Here is an 18,578-nt window from a genome sequence, read left to right on the forward strand (position 1 = left end):
GCAGGGTGTCGGACCTCTCCCATAACGGTGATGCCCAATCAAGGGCTGAGCCACTGAGAAGAGAAATAATGTAGGCAATTTTTGTACGGTCACTGGGAAAATTGCCAGGTTGTAGCTCAAACTGAATCTCACACTGGTTGAGAAATCCCCTGCAGAATCTTGGAGATCCGTCAAATTTTGCTGGCGTTGGAAGATGAAGACGTGGAGCAGAAATGGGTAAGGTGGGTGGGGTTATAGCTGGAGTCACTGTGGTTGACGCACCAGACGCGCGTGATTCACGGAGAGTTGTCTGAATCCCATCCAGCCGAGTAGAGAGATCCTGGAGACAGCGGATGATGTGGCCCTGTGCAGCCTCCTGATGTTCTAGTCGGGCTGCCAGTTCTTGCATCGGCCTGGCCGCTTGATCCTGGTCTCCGGCTGGATTCATTAGGTCAGTGCTTACTGTCACAACTGAGGGCCTGAGCTGACGGGAGGCAGCCTCAGTTGTAGGGGCTGAGATGTACCGGAACCTGGGAGGTTGTATCAGACCCCTGGACATGTAAGTAACATGAATAATAACTGCCCGAAGGCGTGACCACGACAACTTGGATAAAAGTCAATGATGTTTATTATGACAACTCCGCAACACAGCAGCAGTAAAAGAAAACGTAAAAGTCAGCAAAGAATAAATACAGTTCCTGGGTACTACAGGATGGCAGGAGCCACAGGGCACTGGTAGTGTGAGATAGTTCTTATGATCTTCTAGATGGAAAGTCCTTACCAGGCCCGACTGTAGCAATGGAGATAACCCAGGATTGTGCCAGCTGGTGTTCCAGGAAAAGCTGGGTTGCTGAAGATAAAACAGCTGCTGTGGATACTGGCTGGAACCAGACTGTTGTTAGCACGGAGTGGATACTGGCTGGAACCAGTTAAATAATAAATGAACTTGGGAGCGATGAAATATGAACTGAAATGTAGAACTTGAGAGCGGAGAAATAATAATACCGGTGGAGAGTGGTAAAGTGTAGAAAGGACACCGGCCCTTTAAGGGAAGCTGTACTCTGCTGGAAGCTGAGCTGGGAGCAGGTAATGTTGTAGCTGGAAACAGATGAATCCACAATGGATTGGAGAGTCAGGCTACACCGCAGGTGGAATGCTGGTGCGGGTCTCTATGGTGGAAGTCTTGAGACAGGAGCTGGAACCTGGAAGACAATCACAGGAGAGAGACAAACAGGAACTAGGTTTGACAACCAAAGCACTGACGCCTTCCTTGCTCAGGCACAGTGTATTTATACCTGCAGCAAGGAAGGGATTGGCTAGGCAATTATGCAGATTAACAATACTGACAACAGATTGGAGGAAATGATCAGCTGACAGAATCCAAGATGGCTGCGCCCATGCAGACACTTGGAGGGAAGTTTGGTTTGTAATCCATGTGGTAATGAAAACAGTAATGGCGGCGCCGGCCACTGGAGACAGGAGACGCCAGGCTGACAAGTGCACATCCAACCACGCGGACACAGCGGAGGCCGCGGCTGACGTAATCGCCACTCTGACACTCTGCATGCAGAAGCTCAGGGACGGCGGCGGAGGCCGCGGGAGACGCCATGCCAGATGTAATATGGCGCTTACTGTGACAGCGTCCCAGAGTGACAGGAGAGGATACAGGAATGTACACATCGGGATAACAGATGGAATCCGGTCCTGGAGCGCTGAGCCAGCCTTAGGAGGCATCTGATGGGTAAGAAATGGCGTCCAGATACCCGGATCGTGACAGCCTGCAGCTATGTGTAAAAAGGGGGACTGCCTGCCGCAATGTGTAAAAAGGGGGAATCTGCCTGCCGCTATGTGTAAAAAGGGGGAAGCTGCTTGCCGCAATGTGTAAAAAGGGGGAATCTGCTTGCCGCAATGTGTAAAAAGGGGGAATCTGCTTGCCGCAATGTGTAACAAGGGGGAATCTGCCTGCCGTAATGTGTAACAAGGGGGATGCTGTCTGCCGTAATGTGTAACAAGGGCACGCTGTCTGCCATAATGTGTAACAAGGGCAAGCTGTCTGCTGTAATGTGTAACAAGGGCAAGCTGTCTGCTGTAATGTGTAAAAAGTATACGATGTCTGCCATTATGTGTAACAAGTGCAGGCTGACTGCTGTTATGTGAAAAAAGTGTACGCTGTCTGCCGCTATGTTTAACAAGGGCAGGCTGTCTGCCGTTATGTGTAAAAAGTGTACGCTGTCTGCCGCTATGTTTAACAAGGGCAGGCTGTCTGCCGTTATGTGAAAAAAATGTACGCTGTCTGCCGCTATGTGTAACAAGGGCACGCTGTCTGCCGTTGTGTAAAAAAGGGGGATGCTGTCTGCCGTAATGTGTAAAAAGGGGACGCTGTCTGCTGTAATGTGTAAAAAGAGGACGCTGTCTGCTGTAATGTGTAAAAAGAGGAATCTGTCCGCCGTAAGGTGTAAAAGGGTCTCTACCTGGTGTAGTGGTGCTACTGTGCGGCGTAATTTGAATAATGGAGACTACTGTGCACCGTTTTATGAATTGGTATTATTTTGTGGCCACACCCCTTAACCACGAAGCCACGCCACTATGTTTTTTTGCGCGCGCCTACGGCGCGCACTGCCCCTGTTTTGCATGCAGGGGTGGGGCTCCAATGCCGTTTCTTGCACACACTGCTAAAATGTCTAGTTACGGCACTGTTGCTAGGTATCCACTTCCCTGAGCAGGCCCCCCTCACCAGATCCTCTCCAGGGGTGAGGGGGTGGACTTGGATGGGAAGGGATGGGGGGGGGGCCCAAGCCATTTTGTCGCACATGGGCCCACTGCTCGCTAGTTCCGCCACTGGGGGGCACGTCTAAAACTCTTCAGTCAGTTCTGGATTCATTTGGACCTGGACTCGTGGGTTTTACAAATAGTGTCCCAAGGGTACAAACTGGGGTTTCAAGAAGTTCCCCCTCACCGATTGTTCAAATCAGCCTTAGTCAGCAGGGAGAAGGTTTTTATTCAAGCCTCTTAGTGGTCCCGAAGCCGGACGGCTCAGTCAGACCAATCTTAAATCTGAAATCCCTTAATTTCTACCTAAAGAAATTCAATTTCAAGATGGAATCTCTCAGGGTAGTGATCTGCAGTCCGGGGGATAAAGGAGATTTCCTGGTTTTGGTAGACATAAAGGATGCCTACTTACATGTTCCCATTTAGCCACTGCATCAAGCTACCTGAGGTTTGCAATTCAGGATTGTCATTACCAATTTCAGACGTTGCCGTTTGGTCTGTCCACGGCTCCGAGGATTTTCACCAGGGTGATGGCGGAAATGATGGTTCTCCTTCGCAAGCAAGGAGTCACAATTATCCCGTACTTGGATGATCTCCTGATAAAGGCGAGATCCAGGTACCAGTTGGTGCAAAACATCTACTCTCCCTGACAGTTCTTTAACAACATGGTTGGCTCCTAAACTTGCCAAAATCGCAGTTGGTCCTAATGACGCGGTTGTTGTTTTTGGGAGTGATACTGGACACAGAAGAGGTTTTCTTCTAGTGGAATGGCTCTGGAGATCAAGAGTCTGGTCAAAAAAATTCTGAAACCAGCAAGAGTGTTAATCCATCAATGCATTCGGTTGCTGGGGAAGATGGTTGCGGCCTACGAGGCCATTCAGTTTGGCAGGCTCCATGCCAGAGTGTTCCAGTGGGACCTGTTGGACAAGTGGTCCGGATCCCACCTACACATGCACCGGAGGATAATCCTGTCTTCCAAGACCAGAATCTCACTCCATTGGTGGCTGCACAGTTCTCACCACCTAGAGGGGCGATGGTTTGGGATCCAGGACGGGATCCTAGGGACCACGGATGCAACCCTCCGAGGCTGGGGAGCAGTCACACAGCGGGAAAACATCCAAGGAAGATGGTCAAGTCAGGAAAGTTGTCTCCACATAAATGTTCTGGAGTTAAGGGCCATTTAATAACTGCAGACACAGTACGCACTGGGACGGGTGCCCAGCATCCTCTACGGACTAAGAGAAAAGGATTTACCAGTAGGTATTAAAATCCTATTTTCTCTAAAGTCCTAGAGGATGCTGGGGACTCCGTAAGGACCATGGGGATAGATTGGCTCCACAGTAGACATGGGCACTTTAAGAAAGACTTTAGTTCTGGGTGTGCACTGGCTCCTCCCTCTATGCCCCTCCTCCAGACCTCAGTTTGATACTGTGCCCAGTGGAGACTGGGTGCTTTTCAGGAGCTCTCCTGAGCTTTCTGACAGAAAGTATTTTGTTAGGTTTTTAATTTTCAGGGAGCACTGCTGGCAACAGACTCCCTCATCGAGGGACTGAGGGGAGAGTAGCAGCCCTACTCTCTGAGTTGCAAGGTCCTGCTTCTTAGGCTACTGGACACCATTAGCTCCAGAGGGATTGGTACGCAGGATCTCACCCTCGCCGTCCGTCCCAGAGCCGCGCCTCCGTCCCCCTCGCAGAGCCGGAAGATAGAAGCCGGGTGAGTATGAGAAGAAAAGAAGACTTCAGAGGCGGCAGAAGACTTCATGATCTTCACTGAGGTAACGCACAGCACTGCAGCTGTGTGCCTTTGCTCCCATACACCTCACATACTCCGGTCACTGTAAGGGTGCAGGGCGCAGGGGGGGCGCCCTGGGCAGCAATATAAACCTCTTTCGCAAAAATATAACATATATACAGCTGGGCACTGTATATATGTATGAGCCCCCACCAATTTTACAGTTTAAGCGGGACAGAAGCCCGCCTCCAAGGGGGCGGGGCTTCTCCCTCAGCACTCACCAGCGCCATTTTTTCTCCACAGCACCGCTGAGAGGAAGCTCCCCGGACTCTACCCTGCTTATACCACGTTAGACAAGAGGGTTGAAAAGAGGGGGGGGGGGCACATAATTCGCAAATTACATACAGCAGCACTACTGGGCAAACATTAAGTTACTGTTTTATTCCTGGGTTATATAGCGCTGGGGTGTGTGCTGGCATACTCCCTCTCTGTCTCTCCAAAGGGCCTTGTGGGGAAACTGTCTTCAGAAAAAGCATTCCCTGTGTGTGTGGTGTGTCGGTACACGTGTGTCGACATGTCTGAGGAAGAAGGCTATATTAGAGAGGAGCGGGAGCAAATGAATATGGTGTCTCCGCCGACAGCTGATTGGATGGATATGTGGAATGTTTTAAATGCTAGTGTAAACTCATTGCACAAAAGATTAGACAAGGCAGAAGCTTTGGGACAGTCAGGGTCTCAACCCATGCCTGATCCTATGTTGCAGGGACTGTCAGAGTCTCATAAGCGCCCACTATCCCAGTTTGTTGACACAGATACCGACACGGATTCTGACTCCAGTGTCGATTACGATGATGCAAAGTTACAGCCAAAATTGGCAAAATCCATTCGATTTATGATTATGGCAATAAAAAATGTTTTGCACATAACAGAGTAACCCCCTGTCGCTGACAAGAGGGTACATATGTACAAGGGAAAGAAGCCTGAGGTAACCTTTCCCCCCTCACACGAGCTGAACGAGTTATGTGAAAAAGCTTGGAAATCTCCAGATAAAAGACTGCAGATTTCCCAAAGGATTCTTATGGCGTATCCTTTCCCATCAACGGATAGGTTACGATGGGAATCCTCCCCTAGGGTGGACAAAGCATTAACACGCTTATCCAAGAAGGTAGCCCTCCCGTCCCAGGATACGGCTACCCTCAAAGAGTGTGCTGACCGCAAACAGGAGATTACCCTGATGTCCATTTATACACATTCAGGTACCTTACTCAGACCGGCAATTGCGTCGACCTGGGTGTGTAGTGCTGTAGCGGCATGGACAAATGCCTTATCTGAGGGGATGGATAGCCTAGACAAGGATACTATTTTATTGACCCTGGGGCATATAAGAGATGCTGTCCTATATATGTGTGTATGCAAACTACCGGTGGTGCTGCAGGGCCCACACCCTTTTACTTGTCTTGTAGAGCAGCTCTGAAGCTGTTACAGTGCCCAGCTGCTGCAAGAAATCTGCTTGAATGCTTCAGGGGCTTGGGCATGGCCAACATGAGCCCCACACCGAAGGAGGGTGGGGGTGTTTAATGCAAACTTGGGGTTATCCAAGCGCCGCAAAAGACCGCCATGCCCCGCATGCCCCTTTTCTCTTTTCATATACAGATGAGGGTTCCAGCCAACTTTGGCCCACTGCTTGGATGACATCACCGAATGCAAATCCATCTGCTGCAGACCTTCCCCCAGGAATGCTTGCAATAGTTGTTGCATATGGTTTAATGTCTGAGGGTGCTTCAGTATTAGGCAGCCTTCCGCCCTCCCATGTTCATCTGAAAAGATGTGGTCTCCCTGCAGTTGTTGTCCCCAGACGAGAGTTCCCTTGTGCTTCCTCAGTTAAATCTCCTTAACTTGACGAGGGTGTGCCCGAGCAGCCGCCCTCCCCAGCCCTTTCCCAACACATACTTATCTTGCATATGAGATCTCTTGATCATGAAGATAGTTCTCACAGGTTGAGGTTCATCCTGGCCCCGCTCCCCGCTGGAGAGCGCTGATGGGGACAGCAGTGGGGCTTCAGCAGCAGGGTGAGTATGTGTGGCCAGAGACCTCCCTTCCCATGTGCAGGCCTGCAGAGTGTGCCGCGCAGGATGGGGCATGTGACACTCTCCCTCCCTGGGGCTCTTCCAGATGTAGCTCCTCAGCAGTATTTTTCCCGGGCTGCGCGGCGCTCTCCCCGACTGGCATCCGCCCTGGAACACTGCCTTCCTCAACGCAACATCAGCAGGGGGCCCGGGCCTCATCACCATCCCAGGTCTTTCTCATGTATGTATCATGTATGTGTGTGTGATATATGTATGAATCATATATGTTTGTGATATCTATCTATCTATCTATCTATCTATCTATCTATCTATCGTATGTGTGTGTATATATGTATCTATCATGTATGTATGTATCTATCTTGTATGTATGTGTTCTATCTATCTATCTATCTATCTATCTATCGTGTGTGTGATATATGTATGTATCTATCATGTATGTGTTATATGTATGTATCACACATTCCTCTATACATATACATACATACATACATACATACATACACACACCTATATCTGTACGTACACTGACATACACACACCAACATCTATACATAAACACGCTGACCCCTAAACGTACACCAACGTACCCACATGTGAATCTATACATACATGTGCTGACACCTGGACATACACTGATGTACCCACACCTAACATCTATACATACACATGCTAACAACTGGACGTATACAGACGTACCCACATTTGCATCCATGCATATATAGATGTAGGTGTGTGTACGTCAGTGTACGTCCAGGTGTCAACGCGTGTATGTATAGATGCAGGTGTGGGTACGTCTGTGTGTGTCCAGGTGTCAGAATGTGTATGTATAGATGCAGGTGTGGGAACGTCAGTGTAGGTTCAGGTGTCAGCGCGTGTATGTATAGATGCAGGTGCTTGTATGTCCAGATGTCAGTGCATGTATGTATAGATGCAAGTGTGGGTACGTCGGTGTATGTCCATTTGTCAGCGCGTGTATATATAGATGCAGGTGCTTGTATGTTGGTGTATGTCCAGGTGTCAGCATGTGTATGTATAGATGCAGGTGTGGGAATGTTGGTGTATGTCCAGGTGTCAGGGCGTGTATGTATGGATATTAGGTGTGGGTACATCAGTGTATGTCCAGGTGTTAGCGCATGTATGTATAGATGCAGGATAATAATCGCACAGCGTGCCCCCCGCCAACCACAAACCTCCCCCACCCCCCTGTATGACATAAACACCGCTAATTCCACTTACACACAATAATTTCAGTTTGCGTCCAGGAGCCGGCAATGTATGTGCACCCAAATGAAGCCACTGTACATGCCCTGCAGGCTGCTATGTACTGCACAGGTGCAACAAATTTAAATGCCCTATCTTTAAAATGGGGCATATTTTACTAAATTAAAAAAAACCTGTAACTTTCTGTAAAACCTTAACCCCAAAAGGCACTACACTAACATAGGGGTGTAGAGTTGGATGTTGATCCAAGGCACCAACAGGCTAAAGCTTTGACTGTTCCCAGGATGCCTTGCACCGCCTCCTCTATAACCCTGCCCAGTGGCGTAACTAGACCTTTGTGGGCCCCATAGCAAAATTCTGAATGGGCCCACCAGCACTCAACAAGAATGAGTGGCGTTTGGGGTCAGAAAAGTAGATGGGAAGGGGTCTGACAGAGTAGGGGGCAGGACATGAATGAATAGAAACTGAGGTGTCCATTATATAAAGAAATACAGTATGTGTGTCTGTGTGTATATCACACACACACATATAAGGGAAATTCAAATGCCCTCAATTATTGCGCCCATTACACTCTGGTTTAGGTGCACAAAGCACCTAAACCTGAATAAAGTAATGGGCGCGATCGTGAAAAGAGACCGTTTGGTTGCCCAAATGGGTCTCTTTGCACACATTTCAGCTTGTTTCCCCTGGGGGTAGCGAGCTGAAATAAACATGTCGCACCCGTTGGCAGCAACATTAGAATAGCTGCTGACGGGCACGATTGAGGGAGGAAAGGGACATTTGAATCCAGCCCATAGATGCAATGTGAATATGTAATTTGTACCTTCCTATCTTAAAATGTATATAGTAGTGTATACACTAGAGGTCTTTCCGAACCCCCTAATCCTAACATTGTAATTTGCTTTAGGGCGCACCTCCAATTAGTCTAGTGTTTCGTATTTTCACATTAAATACTTTCTTGCATTGGTTGGTTAAAGATTAGATCGTATATTTTTCTAGATATAGCTGTGCATAGTCTACAAGGCTACATGCTTCTCCCCTAACTAGAGATGTGCAGCGGGCATTTTTCGTGTTTCATGTTTTGGTTTTGGTTTCGGATCCGCAGTTGTGTTTTGGATACGGACGCATTTTGGCAAAACCACCCTTTCGGGTTTTGGATTCGGGTGATTTTTTTTTAAAACCTCAAACAGCTAAAATAATAGAATTTGGGGGTAATTTTGATCCTATAGTATTAAGCTCAATAACCATAATTTCTACTCCTTTCCAGTCTATTCTGAACACCTCACACCTCCCAATATTATTTTTAGTCCTAAAATTTGCACCAAGGTCCCTGGATGACTAAGCTAAGCGACCCAAGTGGGCAGCACAAACACCTGGCCCATCTAGGAGTGGCACTGCAGTGTCAGACAGGATGGCACTTAAAAAAATAGCCCCAAACAGCACATGATGCAAAGATAAATAAAAAAAGAGGCGCAAGATGAAATTGTAGTGTGTCTCTCCTGCTCAGTGTCAGTTCTCAGTAGTATCCTCATCAGTGCTCAGTATCACTGCTCATTGTCTTGTGCTGCATTGTGGTGCTCAGTATACTAGAGTACATTACTAATAGTCCAGTGCTGCATCTTGCTGCTCAGTGTCAGTTCTAGTATCCTCATCAGTGCTCAGTATCACTGCTCATTGTTTTGTGCTGCATTGTGGTGCTCAGTATACTACAGAACATTACTAATAGTCCAGTGCTGCATCTGGCTGCTCAGTGTCAGTTCTAGTAATCTCATCAGTGCTCCGCATCACTGCTCATTGTCTTGTGGTGCTCAGTATACTAGAGTACATTACTAATACTCCAGTGTCTTGTGCCGCATATGGCTGCTGTAGGGTGCTGTGGTAGTGTCCTGTCACTGTGCATATGTCATCATTCCAGACACAGTGACATACCCTCCAACTGTACCTTTTTAATAGGTACAGTACCTTTTTTTCATGGTCTGTACCTATTTTTGGCTCTCCAAACTTCCATTGAAAGTATAGGAAAAGGGGCGTGACCACGCCCCCTTTACCTGTGACCACGCCCCTTTTTCTAATTTGTACCGATTTTTGTGTGTAAAATGTTGGAGGGTATGCAGTGATATCTGGTATCTATCTAGTGGTATCTAATTCCAGACATTACCACCGTCTAATTCCAGATATATTACTGGCATATAATTCCACACATTAAAAAATGGAGAACAAAAAGGTGGAGGGTAAAATAGGGAAAGATCAAGATCCACTTCCACCTAGTGCTGAAGCTGCTGCCACTAGTCAAGGCAGAGACAATTCAATGCCATCAACATTATGTAATGATTATACGATACATTATATATCATATCATTGTATGGTTGTAAAATACAACTTAAAAACTTTAATGAATAAATACATAAAGTAGCTTTTATGTAACCTTTTTAAACCTATTAGCATAGACCGAATCTCATCGTGTGTATAGGCCTTTAGTTCAACAACAGCATGGGACCAGTTAGTTTGTTTTGACCACTGCACAGCACCTGGTGTTATATAGTAAGCACCACTATGGCATAGTATACAGCATTATGGGCCTGATATGAGTGTGACCAGCGGTGATGTGGAATGCAGTAGGAGGTGCTGTTTAGTAAGCACCACTTCTATATTCACCATGCAGTATATTGTGTGAATATAGAAGTGTTGGCTGTGTTATGTATTAGAGTAATTATTGCAGCTCCCAGCTAAAATTGCAACAATGTAATTTAGTGACAAGCTGCAGAGATTAACCCTTTCTGTGGCTGCTGCACAACCTCTATTCATATCGCTGAATTCAATTAGGGAGATGTTCTCACCCCGCGAGCAAGCGCAGGTATATGCCACACTTATGGTAACATTGGATTTGCAGATATTTTCTTGCAGGGGTGTTTCTAAACAATTTGGCTTCAAATGCGTGCCCCCCGCCACCATTGGCATTAAAAATTGTGCCCCTCCCCCATATATATATATATATATATAAAAAAATATATATTTGCGTGAGCGCTCCGGACGGGATGGGGGGGCGTGACCTCGCAAAAATGGGTATGGTCTCCATAAAATGGGCGTAGCCTTGCAGGCAAAGACTACCTTACACCCCAGTTCTTGACCCTGCACCAACAGACCTCGGCCACCACAGGGAAAAAAGTACAGTAATTTCCACCATGTTAAGCCCCACACATTAATGCCCTTTGGAACATATTATGTCACTCACCACAATATCTGTGATACACTATGCCCTACAGTAAAGCTTCTAATTACTTTTACAAAAACTGCTCAATGCCAAGAGTTTCACGTGCTGGGTGTCATGCTCATTGCCAGGGGTTTCACTCTCTGGGTGTCATGCTAATTGCCAGGGGGAACGCAGTAGGAGGTGTTATATAGTAAGCACCACTATGGCATAGTATATAGCATTATATATGTTGTGAGCACTGGTGATGTTGAGTGCAGTAGAGCTGCTGCTGGGTAATTACAATTGACTACAACCACCAATATATTCTGCTGCACTATATATATGCAAAGCTAATTCTGCTGGGTAATTACAACTGACTACAACCACCAATATATTCTGCTGCACTATATCTATATTTGCAAAGCTAATTCTGCTGGGTAATTACAATTGACTACAACCACCAATATATTCTGCTGCACTATATCTATATATGCAAAGCTAATTCTGCTGAGTAATTACAATTGACTACAACCACCAATATATTCTGCTGCACTATATCTATATATGCAAAGCTAATTCTGCTGGGTAATGCAAATTGAAACATTATTGCATAGTATGTGATTTTGAAGTACTTTTTTAAAGTTTTGAATGATATAGACCCAGTTTAATCTTTGTGGAATGCCTGGTTGTTGTTTTTAAGGTAATTTATTGCCTGGCATTTGAGGGGGTGGGGTGTGGTTACAGATTTCAATTATTGGTTTCACTTGTAATAGTCTTCTACTTAAGTCCAATGGTGTAGGCTGTGCAAAGCCGTTTGGCTGTGCATTTATTGATCTAAGCGTGCATTTTTATCAAAGCGTGATAAAATTGACACATAACAGCAGCGTTCAATCAGCGTTAATTTATCTTCAGCTGATATTGATTGTGAATTGACGTTTCTTCTCTTCTTGTCACCTACAGGTAATTACAATTGACTACAACCACCAATATATTCTGCTGCACTATATCTATATATGCAAAGCTAATTCTGCTGGGTTATGCAAATTGAAACATTATTGCATAGTATGTGATTTTGAAGTACTTTTTTAAAGTTTTGAATGATATAGACCCAGTTTAATCTTTGTGGAATGCCTGGTTGTTGTTTTTACGGTAATTTATTGCCTGGCATTTGAGGGGGTGGGGTGTGGTTACAGATTTCAATTATTGGTTTCACTTGTAATAGTCTTCTACTTAAGTCCAATGGTGTAGGCTGTGCAAAGCCATTTGGCTGTGCATTTATTGATCTAAGCGTGCATTTTTATCAAAGCGTGATAAAATTGACACATAACAGCAGTGTTCAATCAGCATTAATTTATCTTCAGCTGATATCGATTGTGAATTGACGTTTCTTCTCTTCTTGTCACCTACAGGTAATTACAATTGACTACAACCACCAATATATTCTGCTGCACTATATCTATATATGCAAAGCTAATTCTGCTGGGTAATGCAAATTGAAACATTATTGCATAGTATGTGATTTTGAAGTACTTTTTTAAAGTTTTGAATGATATAGACCCAGTTTAATCTTTGTGGAATGCCTGGTTGTTGTTTTTATGGTAATTTATTGCCTGGCATTTGAGGGGGTGGGGTGTGGTTACAGATTTCAATTATTGGTTTCACTTGTAATAGTCTTCTACTTAAGTCCAATGGTGTAGGCTGTGCAAAGCCATTTGGCTGTGCATTTATTGATCTAAGCGTGCATTTTTATCAAAGCGTGATAAAATTGACACATAACAGCAGTGTTCAATTAGCGTTCAATCGAAGTGAAAAAGAAGGAAAACAGAAGCACACCAATCTAACAAAACAAAGAAAACTGAAGAACTAATAACAAATGTGAGTCACTTACTCCTCAGATCACTCACCTCCTGATTGTTGCATCTGATTACATAGCACAGAACTACCTTACTTGGACATTTCATAAACCATCCATTTCACCTACAAATGCCTGTATCTGTATTATTGTAATTTTGTTTTTTAAGCACAGCTGCACCAATGCAATTTTACCTGCAAACACTTAAAACATCTAACATAATTACCATTGCTTCTTAAACCTCTCACAATCCTTTCATTTCTTACACTCCAAATACTTTTCTGCACCCACTTTATCTACGCTTTTGACTCATTTCATACTAAATCTACACCCCTTGAGCCTACACTGCTTTTCTCACCTGCATTTCTGCAATTCTTCTGCTCGGATTGCCTTACAGTCTCCTCTCCTACTTCCACTTTCCCTCAACCTATTTACCTACTTAACACTATGTCAAGGTTTTCTTATACTCCCCACATCACTCAGTGTCTACCTAATAATGTATCTTTAGCCTTCCCCCCTAGTCTCCTCCACCTCCTCCTCTCTCCCCTCCATCCCTCTGTTTCCTTCCCCCACCTTTCCTGTTACCCCACTTTCATTCACCTCTGCCCCATGGTCCTGCTACCCCACAACTCAGCCCTGCTCCCTCTCTCCCTTCCCTGTCACCTCCCCACACCCCCATCCACATCACACTGACCTCCCTCCCTGCCCACCTCCTGCAGTTTCCCATCCTAGCTCAGGCACCCGTACCATCACTACTCTCTCATCATCCCTGCCCTCAAAGTTAATCCCACCTCATCGCTACAGCAACCCTGAAAATCTAATTCACATCTCTCCCACAAACTCATACCCCCTATCCTGTGCCCTCTGGAATGCCAGATCTGTTTATAACAAACTGGTCCCCACTCATGACCTTTTCATTTCCAACTCCCTACACCTACTAGCCATTACTGAAACTTGGATTACGCCCTCTGACACTACTTCTGCTGCTGCTCTCTCTGCTGGGGGCCTTACATTCACACACACACCCCGACCTGGGGGTCGCCATGGGGGTGGTGTTGGGGTCCTTTTACCTTCTAGTTACTCCTACCAACTCATACCACCAGAACCATCCCTTATATTCTCTACATTTGAGGTCCACGCCATATGCCTCTTCCAACCAGTCCATCTTAGAGTAGCTGTCATTTACCGCCCCCCTGGCACTGCTTCCAAATTCATCGACAACTTTGCTTCCTGGCTTCCTCACTTCCTCTCTTCTGACATTCCCACCATTATCCTAGGCGATTTCAACATCCCTATTGACATCCCCACACAATCCCCTGCCTCTAAACTCCTTAACCTCACCTCTTCACTTGGTCTCTCCCAGTGGACCTCCTCACCCTCCCATGTGAATGGGAGCTCACTGGATCTGGTCTTCACTCACCGCTGTGATATTTCTGATTTTTCCAACTCCCCATTTCCCCTCTCTGACCACCACCTGCTCTCCTTCAACCTATCTCTCTCGACTTCCCCATCTCTACCTCCTAAGGCTACCATCACTAAGCGTAACATTGAAGCTATTGACACCACATTCCTTTCCTCCCTGTTTGACTCACTTCTCTCTCCTAGTCTCTCTCTCTCATGCCCTGAACAAGCCACTTCCACATACAATGCTTCCCTTACTTCTGCTCTTGACTCTGTTGCTCCACCAACCACTATTCACCCTCGCAAATTAACACCTCAACCCTGGCACACCAAATGCACCAGATATCTGCAAAAATGCTCACGTACGGCTGAGCGACACTGGAGGAAATCACGCTCTAATGCAGACTTCCTCCATTTCAAACTTATGCTCTCATCCTTCAGTGCTGCCCTTTCTCTTGCTAAACAGTCATACTTCAAGAACCTCATCTCCTCCCAGTCTTCCAACCCCCGGCGCCTCTTTGCCACTCTCAACTCACTCCTCTGCCCACCTCCACCTCGTCTCCCTTCCTCACTCTCTGCTCTTGACTTTGCCACTTACTTCACATCCAAAATTGACTCCATACGTCAGGACATCACATCACACCAGACTATCAGTAACCAGCCTTCTCCCAACCCTTACGAACCCTCCCCATCCCTCGCACCAACTCTGTCATCTTTCTCCCATGCATCTGGAGAGGAAGTCATGGCCCTCATTCGTTCCTGTCCCCTCACCACCTCCCCACTTGACCCAATCCCCTCCTGCCTCCTTTGCCACCTCTCTTCTTCTGCTTTTTCCCATCTTTCCCACCTTCTCAATCTCTCCCTCTCATCAGGCACTGTCCCCTCTGCCTTCAAGCACGCTCTCATCTCTCCTATTCTTAAAAAACCTACCCTTGATCCAAACACTCTCTCCAACTACCGACCCATCTCTCTCCTCCCTTTTGCCTCCAAACTCCTTGAGCGTATTGTCTACAACCGCCTTACTTCCTTTCTTTCCTCACACTCACTGCTTGACCCATTCCAGTCTGGCTTCCGTCCTCTCCACTCCACTGAAACTGCCCTTACAAAAGTATGCAATGACCTCCATGCTGCTAAATCTAAGGGACACTACTCTCTACTTATTCTACTTGATCTCTCTGCTGCTTTTGACACTGTGGACCATCCTCTCCTACTGCAAATCCTTCACTCCATTGTTCTGCGTAACACAGCCCTCTCTTGGTTGTCGTCCTACCTTTCTGACCGTTCATTCTCTGTCTCCTCTCATGACTCCACCTCCCCCTCACTTCCACTAACTGTAGGGGTACCCCAAGGTTCTGTCCTTGGTCCTCTTCTCTTCTCTCTCTAAACGTCCTCACTAAGTAAGCTCATTAGTTCTTTTGGTTTCCAATATCATCTCTATGCTGATGACACTCAAATATATCTTTCCTCTCCAGACCTCTCCCCTACTCTCCTCACTCGTATCTCCAACTGTCTCTCTGCTATCTCTTCCTGGATGTCCCAGCTCTTTCTTAAACTTAACATGTCTAAGACCGATCTGATCATCTTCCCTCCCTCCCGCATAACCTCACCTCCTACAATCTCATTATCTATTGATGGCACTACTATCTCCTCTACCCCCCCAAGTGCGCTGTCTTGGAGTAATCCTTGACTCCTCCCTCTCCTTCAAACCACACATTCAGCACCTCTCACAAACCTGCCGTTTTCATCTAAAAAATATTTCCAGGATCAGACCCTTTCTGACCCAGGATGCTACTAAGACTCTTTTCCACTCACTGGTCATCTCCAGACTGGACTGCTGTAATCTCTTCCTGACTGGCATTCCTGACAAATACCTCTCTCCACTCCAATCTATCCTCAATGCTGCTTCCCGGCTCATTTTCCTCACCAAACGCACTACGTCCACCTCTCCTCTCTTACTAGTCCTTCACTGGCTCCTCTTCCCTTTCAGAATCCATTTCAAGCTTCTCACACTTGCTTACAAAGCCCTCACCCACTCCTCTCCCATCTACATCTCTGATCTTATCTCGCTTTACACTCCCACCCGTCCTCTTCGCTCTGCTAATGCACACCGACTCCTGCCTACGGATTACTTCCTCCCACTCCTACCTCCAAGATTTTTCACGTGCTGCACCACTTCTCTGGAATTCCCTACCTCTCCCCCTCAGACTCTCCACCTCTCTACAAAACTTCAAACGGGCTCTCAAGACCCACTTCTTCACCAAACCCAGCCAAATCTCATCCTAAACCTCTGTTCCACGCTCTCTATGTACCCCATCTGTCTCACCCCTGTCTGTCTACCCCTCCCTTTTAGAATGTAAGCTCTCACGAGCAGGGCCCTCTTCCCTCATGTGCTTACTCTTTTCTTACTTTAATAATCTTCAGCTGCACCAAATCCAGCAGTCTTCTGCCACCTGATACTTATTCCAGTGTCATCTGCTGATGTAGCTATGTTTATTTACCCTGTACTTGTCCTATATTGTCGTCAACTGTAAGTTGCTGTTTTCCTGTTTGATTATTTGTTTATGTACTCTGTAGTTGGGCACTGCGGAACCCTTGTGGCGCCATATAAATAAAGGATAATAATAATAATAAATAATATAATATATAGCAGTACGGTACAGTAGGCCACTGCTCTACCTACCTCTGTGTCGTCAAGTATACTATCCATCCATACCTGTGGTGCATTTTAGAAAAAAACATGTCTCGGCAGAGCAATCTATAAATCCATAATTTTTCAGACAGCAACAGTGGGTATTGTAATAGTCACCCAATCCATCACTTTTATAGGGTTACATGCACCCACATGCTACAGCCTGTCTCAATAATTTTACTGTCACGCTATGTGTGTTTGCGTTTTTATTTGGGTATTTTTTGTTGTTGTAGAACTACAGGTACCAGCAAGCCCGTTATTTCCCCGCCTGCTGGTACTTGAGGTACTCCAAGTACCAGCAAGCGGGGGAGGCTTGCTGGGCCTTGTAGTTCCACAAAAAAAAAAAAAAATATTCTTTTTTTACACACATGGCTATCAGCCCGGCACCCACCACCCAGGGGTGCTGGGGACAGCCTCGGGCTTCACCTCTGGCCCTTGGGTGCCTCGAGGGGAGGAACCTCTTGATTTAAGGGGTCCCCACTCCTCCAGGGAACCCCGGCCAGGGGTGACTAGTTGGAGGGGTAATGCCAGGGCCGCAGGGACCTACATAAAAGTGTCCCCCGGCTGTGGCATTATCTCTCTGGCTAGTGGAGCCCGGTGCTGGTTTTAAAAATATGGGGGACCCCTACATCTTTTGTCCCACGTATTTTTGGAACCTGGACCGTTCTAAGAGCCCGGTGCTGGTTGTCTAAATACGGGGAACCCCTGTCCAATTTTTCCCCCAGTATTTAAATAACCAGGACCGGCTCAAAGAGCCCGAGGCTGGTTATACTAAGGAGGGGGGACCTCACGCATTTTTTTTTAACCCATTCAGACCCTTCTCCTTTAAGTTAATGGAAGCCCTGGACAACAAAATTGCATTCATGTCCTCCTCCCTCACCCTTCCCAGTCCCAAACACTCATTTTTTTTTTCTTTAAAAATGTATAATATATAACAAGAACAATGAGCAGGCAGGCAGCGGGCATTGGCGGCATCGGACTGAGATAGAAATTAGTGGTGGAGGGCTGGGTCAGTTGATTGTGGGAGAGTTTGTAAGCCATTGGCGGTGGCAGCGGGTATCGGCTCAGAGGCAGTAGCGGGCATTGGCTAAGGGTCATCGGCAGGATTCGGCGGAAATTATGGCTGTAGTGCCTCACTAGCCACTGACCTCACCGCACGCCACTGTGGGACAGATGTAACATGCAGAGAGAGGTAGATTTGGGAGGGGGAATGTCCTAGCATAACTGTTAATTGCAGTGTAATACTGTAATTCAGCTGTGCAGCATTTGTGGCTAAATGTCAAAGAAGCCAGTATTTACCCTGCATGCAAAACAATAAATGTATTTGAACATACCTCCCAACTATACCAATTTTTGCAGGACAGTCACTTTTTTTGGGAATGTCCAGCTAACCCAAACAACCCCCCCCCCCCCCCCTGTGGGAGCCGCAGTGTCCCATAGTCATGGGGAAGGGGGGGGGGGGTGGAAGGCTCCCTGTAGCTTGTTGCTCTGCAAATATGCACATTGTGACGTCACAAATCCTCCCACAAAACGCCGGGTCCCTCCAGTGTTTTTCCGGACACTCCCTAGAAACATTCAGTTGCCACCCACACAAACACCCTCTTCTTGTCAATCTTCTTGTGATCTCCGGACCGTCGCACTTACGCATTGTGGCGCATA

This window comes from Pseudophryne corroboree, chromosome 8, assembly GCF_028390025.1.
Source record: "Pseudophryne corroboree isolate aPseCor3 chromosome 8, aPseCor3.hap2, whole genome shotgun sequence".
In the NCBI taxonomy this organism is placed as follows: Eukaryota; Metazoa; Chordata; class Amphibia; order Anura; family Myobatrachidae; genus Pseudophryne; species Pseudophryne corroboree.